This window comes from Psammomys obesus, unplaced genomic scaffold (assembly GCF_907164565.1).
Source record: "Psammomys obesus unplaced genomic scaffold, mPsaObe1.curated_primary_1811, whole genome shotgun sequence".
Taxonomy (NCBI): Eukaryota; Metazoa; Chordata; class Mammalia; order Rodentia; family Muridae; genus Psammomys; species Psammomys obesus.
The window spans coordinates 1093656-1116090 of NW_026596460.1; the positions used below are offsets into that span (position 1 = coordinate 1093656).

The 22435-nt window shown below is 39.3% G+C and overlaps 1 protein-coding gene across 1 annotated transcript in view; it reads right to left on the minus strand.

Annotated features, from left to right (window-relative positions):
• The window catches only part of Cntnap2 (contactin associated protein 2), a 2205170-nt gene that overhangs the window by 733971 nt on the left and 1448764 nt on the right, over positions 1–22435 (minus strand).

The window sequence follows — 22435 nt, forward strand, 5'->3', positions numbered from 1 at the left end:
CATGTGGTGAAAGCCTGGTATCCGATGCAGCAGTACGTAGAGAGGTCAGGGCTTGAGGAGTGATTGGACCTTGAATGCTCTGATCGAGTCAGTGGGTTAGCCCATTGCTGGATTCATGCTTTAATGAAGTAGTTCTCAACCTTCCTAACGCTGCTACCCTTTATTACAATTCCTCATGTTGTGGTAACATCCAACCATGAAATTATTTTCATTACTAATTTATAAGTATGATTTTGCTACTGCTGTTAACTGTAATGTGCAGGATATAGTATGAATCTGATATGCATGATATGTGATATGTAACCTGTGAAAGGGTCATATGATCCCCACGGGTAGGTCAAGACCTACAGGTTGAAAACCACTGCTTTTAATTGGTTTGAGGAGGGTGTGTGTGTGTGTATGTGTGTGTGTGTGTGTGTGCACATGCTCTCTTTCTTGTATCTTCTTCTTGGCTGTCATAAGGTGATCACGCTGGTTCTACTAAGCACTTCCCATCATATGTCTCCTTATCACAAATCCTAATCAATGGGGCTAATCCTCCATCAAAAGTTTGTTTGTTCAATAATAGAGAGCTCACTAACACAGACCCTGAGATGGGTAAGTATCTATTCAGATAGATAAGTATAAAGATATAGTTACTGAGACAGATGTAGACTGTGGGTTTCTTGCTTATATTTGAACAGTCTATTTATTTCCAGATTGGAAGAAGAATAACAGATGGCCCAAGAACAGAAGGAAGAAATCATAGCTGTTGATAACCTTGTCATTTCATGACCAGGATTATAATAATTACATTGATATTAATTAAAGATATATAAAATATCTTGAAAATATTCAAGAGCAAAATGTTTAGTAGGAAATCTGCCAAATTAATCTATGTTTTTGTTGTGTTATATTAGCTTAACTAATATAAGTATAGTATTTTCAAAATTTAAGTTCCTACCAACACAATTCTTTAAGGAACTTGAAAGAAAATTTCTCAATTTCATATGAAAAAACAAAAAAACCCAGAATTGCTAAAACAATCCTGTACAATAACGGATCTTCTGGAAGTATCTCTATACTATATCTCAAGCTGTACTATAGAGCAACAGCAATAAAAACTGCATGGTACTGGCATAGAAACAGGCTGGAAGACCAATGGAATGGAACAGAAGACCCAGAAATAAGCCTACACACCTACGGATACTTGATTTTTGACAAAGGTGCCAAAACAATGCAAAAGAAAAAAGACAACATTTTCAACAAATGGTGCTGGTCTAACTGGATGTCTATATGTAGAAAAATGAAAATAGATCTATATTTATCACCTTGCACAAAACTGAAGTCCAAGTGGATCAAAGACCTCAACATAAAACCAGATACTCTAAATCAGTTAGAAGAAAAAGTGGAGAAGAGCTTTGAACTCATTGGCACAGGAGACAATTTCCTGAACAGAACACCAATAACACAAGCTCTAAGATCAACAATCAATAAATGGAACCTCATGAAACTGAAAAGCTTCTGTAAAGCAAAGGACACTGTTGTCAGAACAAAACAACAGCCTACAGACTGGGAAAGGATCTTCACCAACCCTATATCTGACAGAGGGCTAATATTTAGAATATATAAAGAACTCAAGAAATTAAAAACAACAAATCAAGTGATCCAGTTAAAAAATGGGGTTCAGAGCCAAACAGAGAATTCCCAATAGTGGAATAGAGAATGGCAGAGAAACACTTAAAGAAATGTTCTTAGTCATGTTCTTAGTCATGTCCTTAGTCATCAGGAAGACACAAATCAAAGGAACCCTGAGATTTCACCTTACACCCATCAGAACGGCTAAGATCAAAAACTCAAATGACAACACGTGCTGGAGAGGATATGGAGAAAGGGGAACCCTCTTTCATCGCTGGTGGAAATGTAAACTTGTACAACAACTTTTGAAATCAATCTGGTGCTTTCTCAAAAATTAGGAATAGTGCTAGCTGAAGATCCAGCTATACCACTTCTAGTCATGTATCCAAAAGATGCTCAACTATACAACAAGGACATTTGCTCAAGCAGTTTTGTAGCAACTCTATTTGTAATAGCCAGAATCTGGAAACAACCTAGATGTCCCTCAACTGAGGAATGGTTACAGAAATTGTGGTATACTTACACAATGGAATACTACTCAGCTATGAAAAACAAGGAAATCATGAAATTTGCAGGCAAATGGTGGGAACCAGAAAAGATCATCTTGAGTGAGATATCCCAGAAGCAGAAAGACACATATGGTATATGCTCACTCATAAGTGTTTATTAGGCATACAATATAATATAAACATAGTAATATCTGTACACCTAAAAAAGCTAAGCAACAAGAAAGGCTCTAGGGAATATCCTCAGTCCTCATTTAGAAGGACAGACATGATAGACATCAGAAGCAGGAGAAGATAGGGAACAGGACAGGAGCATATCACAGAGGGCCTCTGAAAGAATCTACTGATAGAGATATTGAAGCAGAGGCTGAGACTCATAGCCAAACTTTGGGCAGAATGGATGGAATTTTATGAAAGAAGGAAGAGAAAAAAAAAGACCTGGTGAACAGGAGCTCCAAAAGTAGACCAACAGATCCAAAACCTGGGCCCTAGGAGTCCTGCAGAGTCTGATACCACAACCAAGGTCCATGCATGGAGGACCTAAAAACCCCTGCTCAGATGTAGCCCATAGACTCAGTCTCCAAGTAAGGGGACCAGGGGCTGTCTCTGGCATGATCTCAGTGTCTGGCATTCTGATCACCTCCCCCTGGGGGATGCAGCTTTACTAAGCCACAGAGGAAGACAATGCAACCAGTCCTGATGAGACCTGATAGTCTAAGATCAGATAGAAGGGGAGGAGGTCTTCCCTTATCAGTGGACTATGGAAGGGACATAGGGTAAGAAGAGGAAGGGAGAGTGGGATTGGGAGGAGATGAGGGAGGGGGCTACAGCTGAGATACAAAGTGAATACATTATAATAAATAATAATAGTTTTAAAATTGAGCCCTTTATGAAATCTATGGGATTTGCATGCACTGGGCATAATTTAAAAGGATCATCATTTTTACTTGTTTCACTGCTTCAACTTCACAGCATTCCCAATTTTTTTTTATATTTCAACCTTAGAAATTGTCTGAGCAGCTCTGTTTATGCAGTGCTGTGGCTGTAGCTAATGAGCTGGAAGCTTTGTCCTGATCAGGTTTGACGTTTCTTCCCCGAGTCTTGAAGATCTACTGTCTATTTTCTCACTCTTGTTGCATTGATTTTCTTAACATTTTGATGGTTTGGAATACAGACAGAATGAAGAGCTTCGGCTTGTAGATAGGCTGCAGTGACTGCCTCCTCCAAAGGGGGAGGAATTTGGGCCATCTAAGATATAGGTACAGTTATGTAAAAACTGTGGCTTCTAACTCTAAATTCCAACTTGTCTAGAGAGTGGGCTTGTTCTAGGAGCATCTCTGACTTTGCTGTCCTGGCCTCTGGAGGCTCTGTCTCCCCTGCTTGCCTGCACATCGCCCTCTGTTCTAACCCCACTGTGGGTTCCTTTTCTGTGTCTTCTCTGTGTTATTTCTCTCGGCCACCTACAAGATCTTCCTCAGTGGAGGAATGTCTCACTCTGGATAGGAAATGACTCACCACTCCAAAAGTCAATATTCTCTTTCAGGGTGTGAGTGGGATTGTCTGTCTCTATCAGTGTCCTGTGCACCCTGGGTGACCAACCCGTCTCTGATCTACCTCATTCTAGCAGGGGCTCTCAGAAAACAAGAGCAAATTAACAAGAGCAGGTGACTTGGGATGTGTCATTTATGTTAAGTGTAGCTATAGGACTGTCTTCTGGAAAGATTTTTTTTTTAAAAGAAAGAAAATGTCAACCTCTAGTGTTAATATTTTATCTGAAAAGAAATGGATGTGACCTTTTGCAACATTTTCAATTTCATCAACATGCAATTTGCATGTTCTGGAGTATCTTGATATTAAAAACATGAAAGTCAAGTACTCTACTGAAAGAGGCACATGTTTTCATTTCTTTCAAATGTTTCCTAATATGCTCCCAAACACATTGTCAGCTGAAACATTATTTCTTAACATACTTGTCAGAGCAGCTGATACTGGATCAGAAGACATCAGGGGGAAGCTTTTGCAGCTCTTTCAAAATGTCCCCTTAGTAAAATGCTACTTAGTAAAAAATGCCCCAGCCTCTAATTTTTTTAATGATTTATTTTATTTTATGTGCATTAGTGTGAAGGTGTCAGATCCTTTGGGATTGGGGTTACAGACAGTTGTGAACTGTCATGTGGGTGGTGGGAATTGAACCTGGGTCCATTGGAAGAGCAGACAGTGCTCTTAACCATGGAGCCCCAGCCTCTAATTTTTAAATATGCTAAGATGAATAATAATGCTGCAGACTAGAACAAATTAATAAAAATGCCTAAGTGGTTCTTTTATTGGGTGGTCTCATGTGTTTTCCCCAACTTCTTGGTAGAAAGTATATGAGTCATAAAGACATATAAACTCTCATTTCATATTGATTTGGCCTCAGTATGATTAGAGATTTTGTTGTTATTGAGTCGATGAGCTCCGGTGAGGCTGCACTTCTTCAGATATAAAATGGATATAGTGACACGTGAGTCCAAATATTAGAGCTGGTGTAATAGGACAATGTGCTCTCGTTCCCAGGTATGTGTTAAACATGCACCAATGTTATTCCTGTCCTGTCATCACTACCACAGTCTCCTTTATGAATAATTATTGTTAAGAATTATTATAGAAGGGGAGGAAGACCTCACCCCTCAGTAAAAGGAAAGAAGGATGGAATTGGGAGACCAGTGAGGGGGACACAGTAGGATACAAATTGAATAAATTGTAACAAATGACAATAAAAATTAAAAAAGAATTATTATCTAACAACACAAGGGACAACATGTTTTGCTTATACTTGTGATCATGTGCCAAGAAAAAAAAATTGTGCAAGTTCCTTAAGGGAATTTCCTACCTGAGGTGAGAGTCCTAGTGGCTATAACAGCATAACATTATTTATTGTCCCCTAATGTCTCTCTATCTAGCAAACAGCCTTGGTAACTTGTAGGCAAATGTAATAGTTAATAGAATCCAGAAAAGTTTAGATATTCATAGGCAAAAAAATATCTTTGGAAACTTAAGTCTCTGACAAAAATACTTGTATTATTTTGTTCATGGGCATGTCTATATAAGCCTTCTCCTTTAACATTTCTTCTCTGAGCTTCTTTATCACCTTTAGTCACATGGTCAAGAATTCTGATTCAACTCTAACAGTTAGTGAAGGAGGGGTGAAAGTCAACCTCAGTCAAGGAAGTGCTGAGCATGCAAGCATGATTTCTGAATCCTACCCCAGGGCCTTGCAGGGGTGCACACTTCTCCCAGCACTGGAGAGGTGCAGACAACCAGACCTCTGGAGCTCCCTGGCCAGTCAGTCTTGCTAACTGTGAGCTCCACGTTCAGTGAGAAACTTTCTCAATAAAACATTGGTGGGTGCTGACAGAGAATGACATCTGAGGTTTCCTTTTCATCCATGTATGCAGGCACACACACACACATGTGAACACACATGAATAAATACCAAGAGTTAGAATAGAAAATACTTCAGAGTGATGTTGGTGGATGATAGGAAACTTTGATAGACGTGTGCTCATCTCTCTTCATGGAGAGCCTTCCTTTGAAGCAACTTGTTGAGAGAATTACTGAGTAAAATCTGTGTCCCTGTGACAAATGCCATCTTGCTGAAATGTGGGGGGGGGGGGGAAAGAAAAGCCAAAAACATCTGCAGTCTTTTTTTTTTTTTTAAAAAAAACAACAACACAAGGAAATAGAAGACCTTTTTCCATGAAACAATCTTCTAAATCCATCTGGATTCATGAAATCGTGGTTATCGTCATCCAATAGCAGGAGATTTCATTTAGGAGTCTGACAGACAAAAGACCCACTTAGGTCTTCATCAGCAAAGCAAAGTCATTGGGCTTGGATAACCCCTCAGTCCTTAACAGGCATTCCCAGCTTGTCTGAGATGGTGCAGCTTGGCATTTTTTCAGGTGGGAAAATACGTTGCAACTCCTGTAGAATTGGATTTTTCAGTAGCTCATATTAGAAGTAATCGTCCCTGGCTGTGATGGTTGCTTTAAGTTGCACCTTACATTCAGTGTCCAGTCTTATAAATGACAAGTCCAGGCTGTAAGCGTAATGGAAGAGCAGATTGGAATTTGCACAGGAGATAATTCTAGCTCATCTACATGGCTTTCTTCAGTGGTTGGGAATCCCAGAGGGTAGGTTTGAAACATCTTTCAGATGAAAATTCATCTGTAGCTGCTGCATCTCTACCTAAGTGTCTCACCTTGTCCCTCCTGAGAATGAACCTAGTTATGCCCCATGATCACATAAGCCAATAACCTGGCAGTAAATCTGCACTTCTGTCCTTTGCTGTTTCTGTGCCTGGGTGAACTTAAACCAATAGCTTTCCTTGGCAGCACACTGGACTCCCTATGTGCTCTCCCTCCTCTGTGCCATCCCAAAGACTCTGAACCTCCCCTCCTAAGGAAACCCTTCAAGCAGGCACCAAAAGAGTGTAATGAATCCTACTTTGGTTTGTTTTTTAATTAATGATACATTCTAAAAGTCATAAGATGGTTTTATTGTCATGACTTTAAAACACCAGCTCATATTTTAAGGCAAGTTTGATCAGGCTGTATTTTCAGAGCACCTGGCAAAAAAATGTCATTAAAAGAGGAAATTAGAGCCCTCTGTGGCAGGTTCCTAACTTGTTCCTGTTTTCTTCTTCTGATGTCCATCCTCCTTGCCTTTCAGGATGGGGATTGAGCATTTTAGTCAAAGTCCTCCCTCTTGATTAATTTCTTTAGGTGTACAGATTTTAGCAGGTTTATCCTATATTAAATGTCTATATGAGTGAGTATATACCATGTGTGTCTTTCTGCTTCTGGGATAGCTCACTCAGGATGATCCTAGGCCCTGCCCTGCAGACTATCAAAGCAGATGCTGAGACTTATGGCCAACTGTTGGGCAGAGTGAATGGAATCTTATGAAAGAAGTGGGAAATAGTAAGATCTGGAGAGTACAGGAGCTCTACAAGGAGAGCAACAGAACCAAAAATTTTGAACACGGGTCTTTCCAGAGACTCATACTCCAACCAAGTACCATGCATGGAGAACCTAGAACCCCTGCACAGATGTAGCCCATGGCAGTTCAGTGTCCAAGTGGGTTCCATAGTAATGGGAACAGGGACTGCTTCTGACATGAATTGATTGGCCTGCTCTTTGATCACCTCCCCCTGAGGGGGAAGCAGCCTAACCAGGCCACAGAAGATGACAATGCAGCCACTCCTAATGAGATCTGATAGACTAAGATCAGAAGGAAGGAGAGGAGGACCTCCCCTATCAGTGGACTTAGGAAAGTGCATGCATGAGGAAGGGGGAGGGAGGGTGAGATTAAGAGGGGAGGAAGGTGGGGTTCATGGGGGGAATACAAAGTGAATAAAGTATAATTAATAAAAGTTTAAGAAAAAGAGAAAATTAGAAATTCTGTAGAAATATCGTATGGACACCAGGGTGAATGGTTTTTATCTTTGAGACAGAGTCTTACTCTATATCTTAGGCTGTTCTCAAACTTAGGATTTCCCCACCTATCTTTGCAAGTGTGGGGATCATGGGTGCAGTAAGGCATGTATCTGGCAAAGCATTTTTATAGTAAAACTGATAATTTCTGTAGTTTCTTAGGACAGAGACATGTTTTAAGCACAATTCATAATATCTGATAAATCAGGCATATTCTAATTTTATGGTGCCATAAGACTGGATAATTTTTAAAATAATTCATTAGTAATAATCATTAATGGTTTGAAATGAGGTAGAAAAAATAATGAAACCAATTTTATTTCTGATGGACAATGTGTGGATGTAAGCAAAAACAACGGAATATTCACAAAAGGATATTAAAATGTCCTCTCTTTTTAAACCCTTATGTAAAGTGCTGATATCATTAAAGATTTCAAGTACATATTATTTTATTTATCCAATCTTTCAGAAGAATTTGTTATGAACATTTTGTTTTTCTTACAGAGGAAGACTCAGTAAGTATGAGATTTTTAAAAATAAGGCAAACCTACTCTTTTTTAAATTGGTGAAAAGATATTTATTTATTTATTTATTTATATGTTCTTTTTCTACCCATCTAGCCATCCATCTATCTATCTGTCTATCTATCTATCTATCTATCTATCTATCTATCTATCTATCTATCTATCTAATTACTTTACATCCCAACCCCAGACCCCTGCCTTCTCTCCTCCCAATCCCAATCCCAACCCTACACCCCCTCCTCCTTTCCTGCTCTTTTCCTTCCAGAAAAGGGGAGGACCCCAAGTGCTACCAATTCACTCTGATATCTCCAGTCACTGTGCCACTAAGCATTTTCTCTTCCACCGGGGAGTGACAAGGCAGCTCAGCGAGGAGAAAGTTACCTAGCTGTAGATAACAGATTCACAGGCAGCCCCTGCTCCTCTTGTTACCAATCATTCTTTTATAACAAACAAAAAGTACAAATTCCAAGTCCTTGGCTTCATGATCTCACAAGACATAGAAGTTTAACTAGTTTAAGTTTAACTCTATCAATTCACATTTCTCACAAATTAGAAGAAATCTATTCATTAAAATGTAATAACATTTAAAGGAACCTTAGCATAATCTCTGTGGTGTTATGATTTTCACATCTCATATTTCTTTAGGAAAGATAACTAACAGTATACTGTCCCATCAGAAGACCTAAGAAATCATATGGCCGAATAGTTACAAGGAAAAAGGAATCTAAAATCTATAATTTCCATATTTGTTATATACTTATTTAAAAGAAAGTGTTTCCTTAAAGGAATAGCTACTTGAATTCAACTTTTGAGCACCAACATTTAGGTTCTGAGGACATGAGAAGAGAATTTTTTAGCGTTATATATTGACAGGATAAGTAAGTTCACAAAAGGTCTGTTTCCATCTTTATTAAGGAAACTGAACTCTACATATAGTGCAGTAAGCTCAGTACAGAGGTGAGCAGTCCTTACTGCATTTTAAAGGGCATACAGCCCTTGATGCCTCACCTCAGAGCTCAGCAAGTAAAAGAGACCGCTACTGTTCCTTCTCTGTCTTGTTAGGAAGAGGTTTTTCCTGTAAAGCCTCCTGTATGCTTTGCAAACCTGTAAGTACTCCTTCATCCTTAAAGTGACCAGTAATACTTAACTCCTTCTGTTCTGCCAGCGACTCCTCTATCTAGTCACTCCTCCACCTTTGAATATCCTGAGAACTATCACATGCTCTTTCTTTTCTTTCATATATTTGGTTTTGAGCCTAGCCTTTAACAGCCAAGCCATCTCGCCAGCCTTGTTTCCTTTCTCTGTCCATTCTTCAGTGTCCTCCAACAACTACGCCTGAGCACCTTCCCCTTTAAGGTATCTTATCATTGGCAACATCTCCGTTTTCTTTTCTTTCTTTTTGTTCTTTGTTTGCTTTATGTATTTTTCTATAAACAGTAATCTCCCTGAAAAACAAACAACTTCTCTGTCTGATTCAGTTAGTTTGACTGTTCTGATCACCACTTTGGATTCCCTTCATAGCCGCATATTTTCCTCCCGACATCAACCTCCCTTTCATTAGGTGCTTCTTTTCCTTCCCTTCTATTTTCTGTTTTCATTCCTCCACTAACACCTCATCTTATGAATCATCCACCACTGTTCACAGATCTCTTTCTGACTTGGTTCTGCTCATCCACACACAGAAAGGCTACATTTCTCTTTCCACCACAGTTAGAATTGGCAAAACATACTCCTTGTTTTGGTTCACAAAATGTGGACACACTTGATGTGCTTTCTCCCTGGGAAGAGCTAGAGCTGAAGTCTCCAAGCCACGGGGGTCCTGGAGCAGCCATTACACATGGCACATAAAACCAAAGCAGACCAGGAAGCTGAAGCAATGTCCAAACTTTAATGACACCACAGCGATCGATCAGTTTGGACTGTGTCCTCCACTCTTCTACTAATACAAACACAAGAGCAGGGAGCATGACGACCCTCTCATTTCATTTTAGCTATAGGATATGCTTACATTGCAATGAAGAAAAAATTGCATATGTCTTTTTGGTGTCAACTAAAAAGATTTGCACCCTATGGCCCATCACAGACATGATGAACGCCATCATTCCTATGCTAGCTCTTCAAAATGTTCACTCTCCCGATTTCCCTTAATAAATGGTCCTGCCAGGAAGCCATAAAAGCTATTTTCAATTTTCCTAGTTAGAACCCTGAGCCACCTGGAATTTTCCTCATTTACTCTGTAAGTAATCTGACTTTCACCTGAACCTTGAACAAGTCCTTCTTCCTCCCTCCGTCCTGCTAGGACTCTCAGATAGACACAGACAAGTGCTGGGAGGTCCCTCACACTAGTTCTGTCTTCTACTCCCCTCTCCATTTGACAGCCTGAATGTCCTGCTGGCAGCCAAGCCTTTTGCCTCCAAACACAAATTTTAAGTGTGAAACCTGAAGATTGCTCTCCAGGCTCCTTTTCCTGCCTCTGCTGCCTCGGGGTCTCCTGCAGCCTCTCATTTCCTTTAGTTCAGGCCTGCACTGCTTGGCCTTCACGTCAGCATCAATGAGCACCTGGCATCTGTGACCTGACAGTCCTCATCCATTGTCTCAAGAGCTGACTTGTGAACTCTTCCACTTCTACTTATTTGCTACACTTCTCGAGACATAGGGAACCCACGTGCATCAGCCATCCTTAACTCCCCTTCACATCTTCAGACTCTCTCTCATAACCACCTGTCAATGCTGTTTGCACTCCTCACATAGCTCTTCTCGTTGCTGCCACTCTGCCCTTTTGGTTGACGGTATCTGTCCTGTGGGGTCTAGCCACTCCAGCGTGCAGCATTATTAGCACTATTAACTTTCTATATGTGTTGTTTCCTCTTTCTTCACTTATTTTTTTAAACATTTATCTGTGTGTGTGTGTGTGTGTGTGTGTGTGTGTGTGTGTGTGTGTGTAGCTACATGCATGTAGAATAGATCAGAAGACTATTTGCTTTTTTTTTTTTTTCCCCTCTATCAATGTGGGTCCTGGGGATTGAACTCAAGTCATCAAGCTTGGAAACAAGTACCTCTATCCACTAAGCGATCTCACTGGACATACGTATTTATTTAGACAGAACTTTAGTAAAGGCTAGCTTGAAACTCCCTGTCTAGCCTACAATGGCTTTAACCTTGAACTTCTGCCTTAGAAGTGCTGGGAATACAGGGACTTACCATGGCACCATGTTTTTTGCAGTGCTGGGGATTGAACCCAAGGCTTCCTATGTGTTAGGTGCACACTCTACCACTGGGCTAAACTGTTGATCCCAGCTGTATTCTTCAGTGGCCTCTTTGTTTGTCTCATTGAACAATTGTCCTATAGTTTTAATACTAAGATTGGGGCCCAATACCAGTTGGATAAATTATTAACCTTTTGATTAATATACTGATCAGTAACAATGAGTTTCATTTACTTAAAACAATTTTCAGCTGGTCTTGCTTAGTGCTCTTAAAAAAAGGCTACACTGTCTCAAAAGTTAAACATCAACACTTTTTTTTAGAATGAAAAATACAAATTTGGAGGAATGGTTTTCTTCAAAATTGCACCAAAGTTTAGAGTTTTTGTTTTTTTGCAAAAAAATAGGCTATAAGTCACAGTGCTAAACTTGTGTTTTCTCCTCTTTTGTATGCCACTAAATCACAGTTTTGTATCATCAAAGTATATTGAATTTTACACAGCTTACTTTATAGGCAAAAACTGTGAATATAACTCCTTTTCAATAGATACAAAATCTAATAGTAAACTACCCAAAAGGATGGATAATTTATACGGCGTCTTCCAACATAACAAAGCAATAAATATATGACTTATGAGAACAAGACTATATTGAGAAATTAAAAGAAATGAAATCCTGGAAACCAACAAACAGCATTAAATATCATCAAAAAGACATGAAACACAACCACCACACTTCTGCAATTAAATAAATCTTCATATATACAAGGAATAAATACTTCAGGAGAAAATACTAAATTAGAAACTGTAATATGATTTGTAAAACAAATATATTAGTGCAGTATATTCCAAGACATACAAATAAGTGCTTTTGAATAGGCTAGCAGGTCCTGTCCAAATAAGTCAAATACCTTAGCCATCTGAAAGCTCAGAGATCATTTACAAGAACTGTTTTTTGTTGTTGTTGTTGTTGTTGTTTTGTTTTGTTTAAGGAAGGGTTTATTCTGTTATTTTATTTTTTAATTAAATTTTTATTTTTATATTAGTTACAGTTTACTTACTTTGTATCCCAGCTGTAGCCCCTTCCCTCATTCCCTGCCAATCACATCCTCCCTCCCTCATCTCCTCCCTGCCCCTCTCTAAGTCCACTGGTAGGGGAGGTCCTCCTCCCCTTCCATCTGAACCTTGCTTATCAGGTCTTTTCAGGACTGGCTGCAATGTCCTCCTCATGGGATCTAAATATATCTTTCTTCTAGTGTCTGACTTATCATTGTCAAGTTCTCTGTGCATGTAAGGTGGCAGTGTGTATGTGTGTGAGGGGTATATGCGTGCGTGCGTGTTCACCTGTGTTCGTACATGTAAAGGTAATAGAACAACTTAGGTGTGATCACTCAGGCTCTGTCTACCATTTATCCATTTTTCTTCCTCCAATTCTTTGTTTGTTTGCTTCTATTTGTTTGATTGTTTGAGACAGTGTCTCTCACTGGCCTGGAGCTTGTAAGTAGGCTAAGCAGGCTACCAGAAAGCCCTAGGGATCTGCTTATCTCTTCCTTTTCAGTCTCAGCTGTAAGACTGCAAGCACATGTAATCAAATTCAACTTTTTCAACCAAAAAACTTATTTAAAATCATAAGTGTCCATTCATAAGGTATCTTACAAGACAGAGAATCATGGCATGGGCATTTTCATTCAAATTTCCTGAACCCTAAGTTATGCAACACTCCCTGTTGCCTTGGCAAGGGACTGGAAGCAAAGGACCAAGGGGAGGAACACCATGAATACTGTCTCAGATGAGAAGGTAAGTCGCTTTTGCTAGGCTGTGAGTGTATATATACATCAGACAAAAGAAAAAATAACTTTATACTTAATGCTCAGATTTATATTGCTGTGTAGTCTGATTAGTTTTATACTTGAAATGGCGTTAGATTATGGTTGATCTATCTCTGAGGTCCATATGAGGTGGTCACAGTTTTCAATTAGCAACTCCCTGTTCCTTCCTATGTCTTTTTATTTGAAGAAAACCTACATCCATCTTTGTCTTGTGTAATGGCCAGAGATTATTGCCACCACTCCATTGTCAAGCTGACTAACTTCTTGTGCTAACTTGTATCATTATAGACTCAAAAACTTTTCTCCAGAAATATGTGCAGTAATTCTCACAAAGAAGTGGGTTTTTTGCCAGTGTGGAAGTGATGGTAAGAAGACACCTGTGTAATAGTGATATATATACATATATATGTATATGTATACATATATACATACTCACACACACACAATAAACTACTAGAAATGTCATTTGAGCATTTGCATTTGACTTGAACAGCAAACATGGGGAATGATAATAAACTGTGGATAACAATATTCAAATGCAGAGCAAAAAATCTATGCTATTAAAAATGACCATAATTATTGCCCCGTAGTACAGCTTGAAATCAGGGATGTGATATCTCCAGAAGTTCTTTTATTGTAAAGGATTGTTTTAGCTATCCTGGATTTTTTTATTTTTCCATATGAAGTTGGAAATTGTTCTTTAAAGGTCTGTAGAGAATTGTATTGGGATTTTGATGGGCATTGCTTTGAATCTGTAGGTTGCCTTTGATAATTAGGCCATTTTTACTATTAATCCTACTGATCCATGAGCTTGGAAGACCTTTCCATTTTCTGATATCTTCTTCACTTTTGTTCTTCAGAGACTTGAAGTTCTTGTCATAAAGGTCTTTCACTTGCTTGGTTAGAGTTACACCAAGATATTTTATATTATTAGTGGTTATTGTAAATAGTATTGTTTCCCTAATTTCTTCCTCAGCCTGTTTATCACTTGTATAATTGAGGGTCGCTGATTTTTTTTTTTCAGTTAATTTTTTTATCCAGCCACTGTGATGAAGGTGTTTATACCAGCTCTAGAAGTTCTCTGGTAGAATTAGGGTCACTTATGTATACTATATCTTCGGTGAATTTGATACTTTCATTTCTTCCTTTCCAATTTGTATCACCCTAATCTCCTTTAGTTGTCTTATTGCTCTAACTAGAACTTCAAATACTGTATTGAATAGATATACAGAAAGTGAGAAACTTTGTCTTGTCCCTGGTTTTAGTGTAATTGCTTTAATTCCATTTAATTTGATACTGACTGTTGGTTGCTCTATAATGTCTTTATTGTGTTTAAGTATGTGCCTTGTATCCCCCATCTCTCCAAGACTTTTAACATGGTGGGGTGTTGGATTTTGTCAAAGTCTTTCTCAACATCTAATGAGATGATCATGTGGCTTTCTTCTCTTTCAGTTTCTTTATATGGTGTGTTACATTGATAAATTTTGTATATTGAACCATCCATTTCTGCATCCTTGCAATTAAGCTTACTTGATCATGGGGGTGATGCTTTTGATGTGTTCTTAGATTCAGTTTTTTACTGAGTATATTTGCATGGCATTGACATAAAAACAGACAAGTCGATCAATGGAATTAAATTGAAGACCCAGAAAATAATCCATATACCTACAGACACTTGATTTTTTTGACAAAGAAGCCAAAACTACGCAATGCAAAAAGGAAAGCATCTTAAACAAATAGTGCTGGTCTAACTGGATATTTACATGTAGAAGAATGCAAATAAATCCATATTTATCACCCTGCACAAAACTAAGGTTTACGTGGATCAAAGACCTCAACATAAAACCAGATCCACTTAATCTAATAGAGAATATGGGGAATAGCCTTGAACAGATTGGTACAGTAGGCAACTTCTTGAACAGAATACCAACAGACTAAGATCAACAATTAATAAATGATACTTTGTAAAACTGAAGAGCTTCTTTAAAGCAAAGGACACCATCAATAGGACAAAACAGCAGCCCACAAAATAGAAAAAGATCTTCACTAACTGTAAATCCAACAGAGGACTAATATCCAAAATATATAATGATATCAAAAAATTAAACACCAACAGACCCCAAATAACCCAATTAAAAACAGAGTATAAGGCCAAAAAAGAGACTTCTCAATTGAGGAATCTCTAATAGCCAAGAAACACTTGAAGAAATTTTCAGTGACCTTAGTCATCAGGGAAAAGGAGATCAAAACAACTCTGAGGTTCTTTCTTACACTTATCAGAATGGCTAAGATCAAAGAGTCAAGTCATAGCACATGCTGGTGAAGATATTAGGCATCAGGAACATTCCTCCATTGTTGGTGGGAGTGCAAATTTGTACAACCACTTTGGAAATAAATATGTCTGTTTCTCAAAAAATGGTGAATATTTCTACCTGAAGACCCAGCTATACCACTCCTGGGAATATACCCAAAAGATGTTCTACCATACCACAAGGACACTCACTCAACTGTTGATCATAACAGCTTTATTTATAATAGCCAGAAACTGGAAACAACCTAGATGTTTCTCAACCAAAGAATGGATAAAGAAAATGTGGTACACTTAGACAATGGAAGACTACTCAGCTTTTAAAAACAAGGACACCATGACATTTTCAGGCAAATTGACAGAACTAGAAAAGATCATCATGAGTGAGGTAACCCAGACCCAGAAAAACACACATTATGTACTCACTTATGAATGAGTATTAGCCATAAAGTACATGATAACCATTCTATAATCCACAGACCCAAATAAGCTAAGTAACAAGGAGGGTACAAGGGAGGATGCTTGAATGTTACCCAGAAGGAGAAACAAAATAGACATCAGAAGTACAGGGAGGGAGGGAGGGAGGAAGGGAAGGAGAGATTTGGGTGGAGAGGAGAAGAGGTGAATGAGGATGGGGATTAGATGTGGGGAAAGCAGGAGAGGGCTGGGAAAGAGAACAAAACTCAGTGGGCAGGCTTCTCTGGAAAGAGTCAGGGACCTGTGATAGGGAGGCTCCCAGGAGTCTATAGGGGTGACCCTAGCTGAGACTCCTAGCAGCAGGATATATGGAGTCTTAAAGTGGCTACCTCCTAAAGCCAGACAGGATTTCCAGTGGATGGATGGGGCTACCAACACACCCACAAAACCTTCAACCAGAATTTTTCCTGCCTATAAGATGTGCAGGGATAAAAATGGAACAGAGATTGAGGGAATAGACAACTAATGACTGGCCCAACATGGCGTACACCCCCATGGGGGAGAGCCAGCTTCTGACACCATTAATGATACTCTGCTATGCTTGACGACAGGAGCCTAGCATAACTGTCTTCTGAGAGGCTTCACCTTGGAGCTGATGGAAACAGATGCAGAGACCCATGGCCCAACAAAAGGCCGAACTCAGGGAGTCTGTGTAAGGGGGGAGGTGGGTTGAGGGAACCAGAGGAGTGCAGAACACCACAAGAAAACCTCCAGAGTCAACTAACCTGGGCCCATGGTGGCTCACAGAGACTGAACCACCAACCAAAGAGCGTGCACAGGCTGGACCTAGACCCCTACACATATGTAGCAGATGTGCAGCTCGGTTATCATGTGAGCCTCCGAACAATTGGAGCAGGGGCTATCTCCGACTCTGCTGCCTGCCCCTGGAACCCTTTCTCCTACCTAGGCTGCCTTGTCTGGTCTCAGTGTGAGAGGATGGGCTCAGTACTGCTGCCACTTGATATGCCAAGGCTGGTTGATACCCACGAGAGGGGCTCCCCTTGGGAAATGGTAGGGAGGGGGTGTGAGAGCGGAACTGGGAGGGGAGGAAAGCGGGTGCTGGGATCAGCATGTGAAGTGAGTAAATAAATTATTGGGAAAAATGGCCATAACATTAGACACTCTACAACTCCCTGTCTGGTGTTTTAACCTAAAGACTGCTGGCTAATTCATACAACAGCATGATTAATAACCCAAGAACTTTAAAATTATGAATGTGGCGAATGCAAACTGAGGAAGCAACTGTTTAAAATATGGGTTCTGGATCAAACTCGTGTCCTCATACTTAGCGTGTAAATGCTGACTGAACAGCTCTACATCCTCCGTGCTCTTGAAAGTCCTTATTTCAGAAGAAGATTCAAATTTCCAATCATTTTTGCCTTTCATTGTATTATGCTCATAATTCTGAGGCTATCTGACTTCCCTGTGGATAACCACTTTGGTTTTTTCAGTTTCAGTAAAACTTTGTTATTTCCATTGATATGACATCACTCTAATTTGTATGAGGAACTACATAATTTTTTATTACTTTTGTTTTCATATGTTTATATGATTGGTTAGTACAAATGATGTATGTAATCCATACATGTAATCCATAATTACATTGAAGACTGGAGATGACTGTAAGAGATGGCCAAATCATTATTTTGTTTATAACCTTCTTTTTTATTTAGGGCTACCTTTGGTGAAAAGAAGTCTATGCAGAGGCAATGGATGTCTCCTAGATAAAGAGCAGGTCTTTCTGTTTGTGGGATTTTGTTTAAGGTGATTTGGAGGACCAATCTCAGGCCATCATGCTTGTAAGGCAAGCTCTTTACTAACTGAGCTGTCTCCTCAGACTCCAAATCATTATTTTGAAAGTGATTCCATTTTTAAATTTTATAATAACAATGAAGACAATGCTGTAATGCACACATTACCATCCTTATAGAAGTTGTGAGAAACCAATAATGAAGGAGTAAGTGTACATTTGGCAGTAATGGTATGGTACAAGCAAACACTTATCAACCGACATGCAGAAGATCCACGTGCCTATCAATCCTTGGTCCTGTGTGTCTGAGAAGTGACATAGCACCAAGTGATGTCTGGAGAGTAGGCCTCTTAAGATAAAGAATAACATTTAAGTGCATAGCTATTACAGCCTCATTTGATATTCATTTTAATTGCAACGACTATAATGAATACACTTTGCATTCAAACAGATGCCACAAATGTTTCTAAGGAAGTTCCAGTATAATTCAGTCTTAGTTACAGAATGACTAAATAGATATTTAAAATCAGACGTTGCCATGAAGGAGAAGAAGAAAAAGAAAAAGAAAAGAAAAAACAATTACAGCAAGCAATAGTTCCTTAAAACAACAAATTAAAGATCTTTCTTAAATTCTCCTCTTTCAGAATCCAGTACACAGGAAGCTATGCTATGTTAGCCACTCCTGCCCATGCCAGCTCTTCTGCAGCAGCTCACCTGACCAGGAGAAACAGAATGTGGAAAAAGAGCCTGAGGCATAGGCAGAAATCTACTTTTCAGAACGTAGATCTTGTCCCATCAATTGGATTAAAAACTCCTCAGTATTTAACTGAGAAAGTGGTTACTTGTGTATGCCATTTTTATTTTAGCTGGTCAGAGAATCCTTACTCCCTTTAGTTTTCGCCCACATAAAGAACCAGTTACTGAGCTGTCAACAGGAGACGCACACACGCTATAAATGGTGGTTGCCAAAAGCGGCTCATAAAACCACCCACCGATGTCTGTGAAAGCAGTCACTCCTGCATCTAACAAGTCTCTTCAAGACCTGTGACAGGGGCCCTGGAATCAGTATTGCAGTGAGCACGCAGAAAATATGGATGTTTGTTCCTGCTTAGAAAGAATTCTATGCAGGGTCATAAGGGAATATTTGAAGGTATGTACTTTCATTCAAATTAGCAACCACAAAAGAATAGACCCTGTGTAAACCAAAGAATGATAGGGAGTTTCCATGGAAAATGAGGCAGAAAGAGTGTAAGAGCCGGAGGGGATGGAAGAAACCTGGAGAACCAGGCTCTCTAAATCAAATGAACAAACTCATATGAACTCACAGAGACTGAAGCAGCAAGCACAGGGCATAAATGGGTCTGCACAAAGTCCTGGGCATATATTTTATAGCTTTCAGTTTAGTAGTATTATTGGACTCCTGAGTGTGTGAATGAGTGGGTCTCTGATCTTTGTGCCTTCTCTTGGGGATCTTTTTCTTCTGTTGGTTTGCCTTGTCTGACTTCGATATGATTGTTTTGTTTTATATTATTACATTTTGTTTTGTTATGATTTGTTGTTAGCTCTAAGAGGTCTGTTTTTTTTTTTTTTTCTAATAACAGACAGAAAGGGGAGTGGATCCAGATAAGAAAAGAAGGTGAGGAGAAATAAGAATAAAGGGATAGAAAACTGTAATCAGGATACATTGCATGAAAGAGAATATATTTTTAATAAAAGTGGGGAAAAGGAACAAAAAGGAAAGAATGATAGGGTGTTTCAAAAATGCCTGGCACACATAATGATAATTTTCAAAGAATATTTTAGATACAATGGCAGTCTATAAATGTCTTAAAACACAATGTTGGATTCTCTTAAAACATAAATAAAATACTGTATTTATTGTGCAAGTTAAAAATTTACTCTTGATCTCCACCTGGTAGTTCTTTCCTGAAAAGGTCATCTGGAAGTCAGAGAGAAAAGGGTTTATGTTACTTTGGAAAATGCAACTAACACACTATAAAGCAAGTTTATTCCCTTAGCTATGATAAAATATCTTTACAAAAAGCAACTTTAGGGAGAAAGAGGTTTATTTGGCTCACTGTTAAAGGTTACAGTCTATCAATTTCAGGAAAGCCAAGGCAGAAGTTTGAAGCAACTACCCCTATCACATCCACATCAAGAGTTAGGAGAAATAAGGCAGTGGATTCACTCGTGCATGCTAGTGGTCAGCTCTCTCTACATGTAGAGGTCAAGGTCTCCTGACTAGGTAATGCTACCACCCACAGTGGGGAGCTCATCCCCCAGATAAATAACTAATCAATGCCATCTCCCACAAACCAACCTGATCTATATAACCTCCTATTTACACTCCTTTCTGAAATGAATATAGATTGTATCAAGATAACAGGTAAAACCATCATATTTCTCTTATTTTTTCTAAAGCTTTGTATACAATGTTGTTGAAAAGAAAGTAATGAGAGTGTGAGGTTCCTTGTGGCTAACAGGAAAACAGAGTATCAGCGAAGAAAAGAGGGAAGACTACCCATAAGACCAAGTGAAATAAAGGTTTGTTGCCTTAAGCCTTAAATCAGTTCTCCTGGCGTCTAAACTGTAAGTTATTGATATACTTATTTGGCAACTCTACTGTGTTTTTAAAACTTATTAATATACTTTAACTACTAAAAGGATTTGATCATGAAAAACTGACTGTACCAACGAAAGCACTAGGATTTCTCTCTGGTGAGCAATTTTTCCCACCCCTCTCCCATGCTAGAACTGGAGACTCATTAACCAAAATCTGTGACCAGAGCTGCTGTGAGGAGCACTCACACATGAAACAGGAAAACAAGCTCAGGAGACTTACGAATGACTCCTTCTGCCCTTCGCTTTCCCATAGTCTTTGGCCAGTGCTTGCCAGCAGTGGAAGCAGGATCTGATAAAAGCTGTGAGCAGCGAAGGGCAACAGAAACACCTGATGGGCTGTGTGAACCTCTCAAATTCTCAGAGTTGGTCTCCAGCCCGTTCAGATGTGACATCATCTGAGAACTCACCATATATTCACTAAAACTGCCATTGGCATGCGGACAGCTGAGTGGTGGGCTTGTATTTCCTTGTGGTTCAGGAGGAAGGAGGTATAGGCAGATTTAGCTTGGCATGCCAGGGCTCTCCTCACTGTGTCTACACATGGCAGAATGTTCTTTCTTTACTCTTTGAGGTTGCCAGTCCTGTTGGGATCACGACAGCCCCATTCCGGCTACATTTAACATTTTTTTCTCCCTTAAATACAACCACTTCGGGAAGCAGGACTTCCCGATGTATCGTGGAGATGTATCGTGGAGAAATGTAGCTTATTTCATGGCACTTAAAACAAATGTATACTCTCAACCTCACTTTCAGTCCATTAAATTAAAAACACAGGTCATGGGGTCCAGCAGGTCTATTTCCCTAAGTCCTGTGTGTTGTTCTCAAGTGCACATAGGCTCAGAAGGACAGACTAGGGACTCGGCCCACAGCATAGCATTTACTTGCATCCAGACCTGTGTCCATACCCCCTTCCCAACCCAGCAACAGAAGGGCTGTTCATATGCCACCTACTGCCATTCATTCCCCAATATCAGTCTGGAAACTTTTTTCTGCTTTCTCTTGCACATACTAACCATAACCGTCTTTCCTCCAAACAACACAAGCGCTAGTTTTCAAAACACCAGTTTTATATTTTCAGGTTTTACTTTCCTAGAGCCTACAGAGTACTCTACAAACACTCTAAGAGCATGAGGCTTCATACAAGAGAAACACCCAAGCATCACAATATCTTCTATTATTTTTGTCTCTAGCTCTTGTCTGAGAGCACCTCCCACAGAATTCTGGATCTAATCCAGTATTGATTTAGGGCATCATATAGACTACTAGTCTTTGACACAATGCAATGTTATAGGGTTGCATATTAATTAAAAATATTATCCATTCTTTTAAATGCCACAGACCTCGTAGATTCCTAATATAGCACCTCATCAAAGCAGATATTCTTCTCCTCATCTGACAGCACAGACACAGAAAACCAAGGCCAGATAAAAAGAGACAAATATAACATGGTCACTATAGTCTGTAAGTTATAGTACAGTTTTGAAAATTATTCTTGCCACAAGAAGGTAAGGCATACATATGCAAATATTAGCTTGACTTAGCCATTCCACAACCATATTTCAAAACATGTTGCACAGGATAAATATATAACAGTTTTCCTTACTGCATAAGATCAGTAAATATTCACAAAGGAGTTCAAGTTCAATGAATATCCCAAAGACACCTCTAGGAAACCTCAAGTTTGCAAATCAAAAAGGCCCTTGTTCCCTCCACTCAAGGCTCCTACTATTTTTTTCTGCAAAGCTGTGGACCAAATAATGCATATCTTTTCCTACATATAAATTTAGCGGGTTGCCCCACCCCCAACAGGAGGCTTTCTTGCAGAGAAGGTATTTTCAGTGTAACTTTGGAGGCGTATTTATTCTCTAGCCCCCAAAACAGTCTTGTGCACAAATATACATGAACACCTTCATACACACATGCACTATATATCAGTAAAATAGATTGTCATGAAAGGAACTTCAGAGCGGGCGTCTTAAGACAGATACTGTTAAATGACAGCAAAGAGCCCTGAAATCTCTGACCGCTCTATACCCGACTTCCTGGCAGACAGCCTTCAGAAGGCTTTCATCTCTACATTAAAGACACTGGAGGAACTCAAAGAGAATCACTTGAAAGCTCAC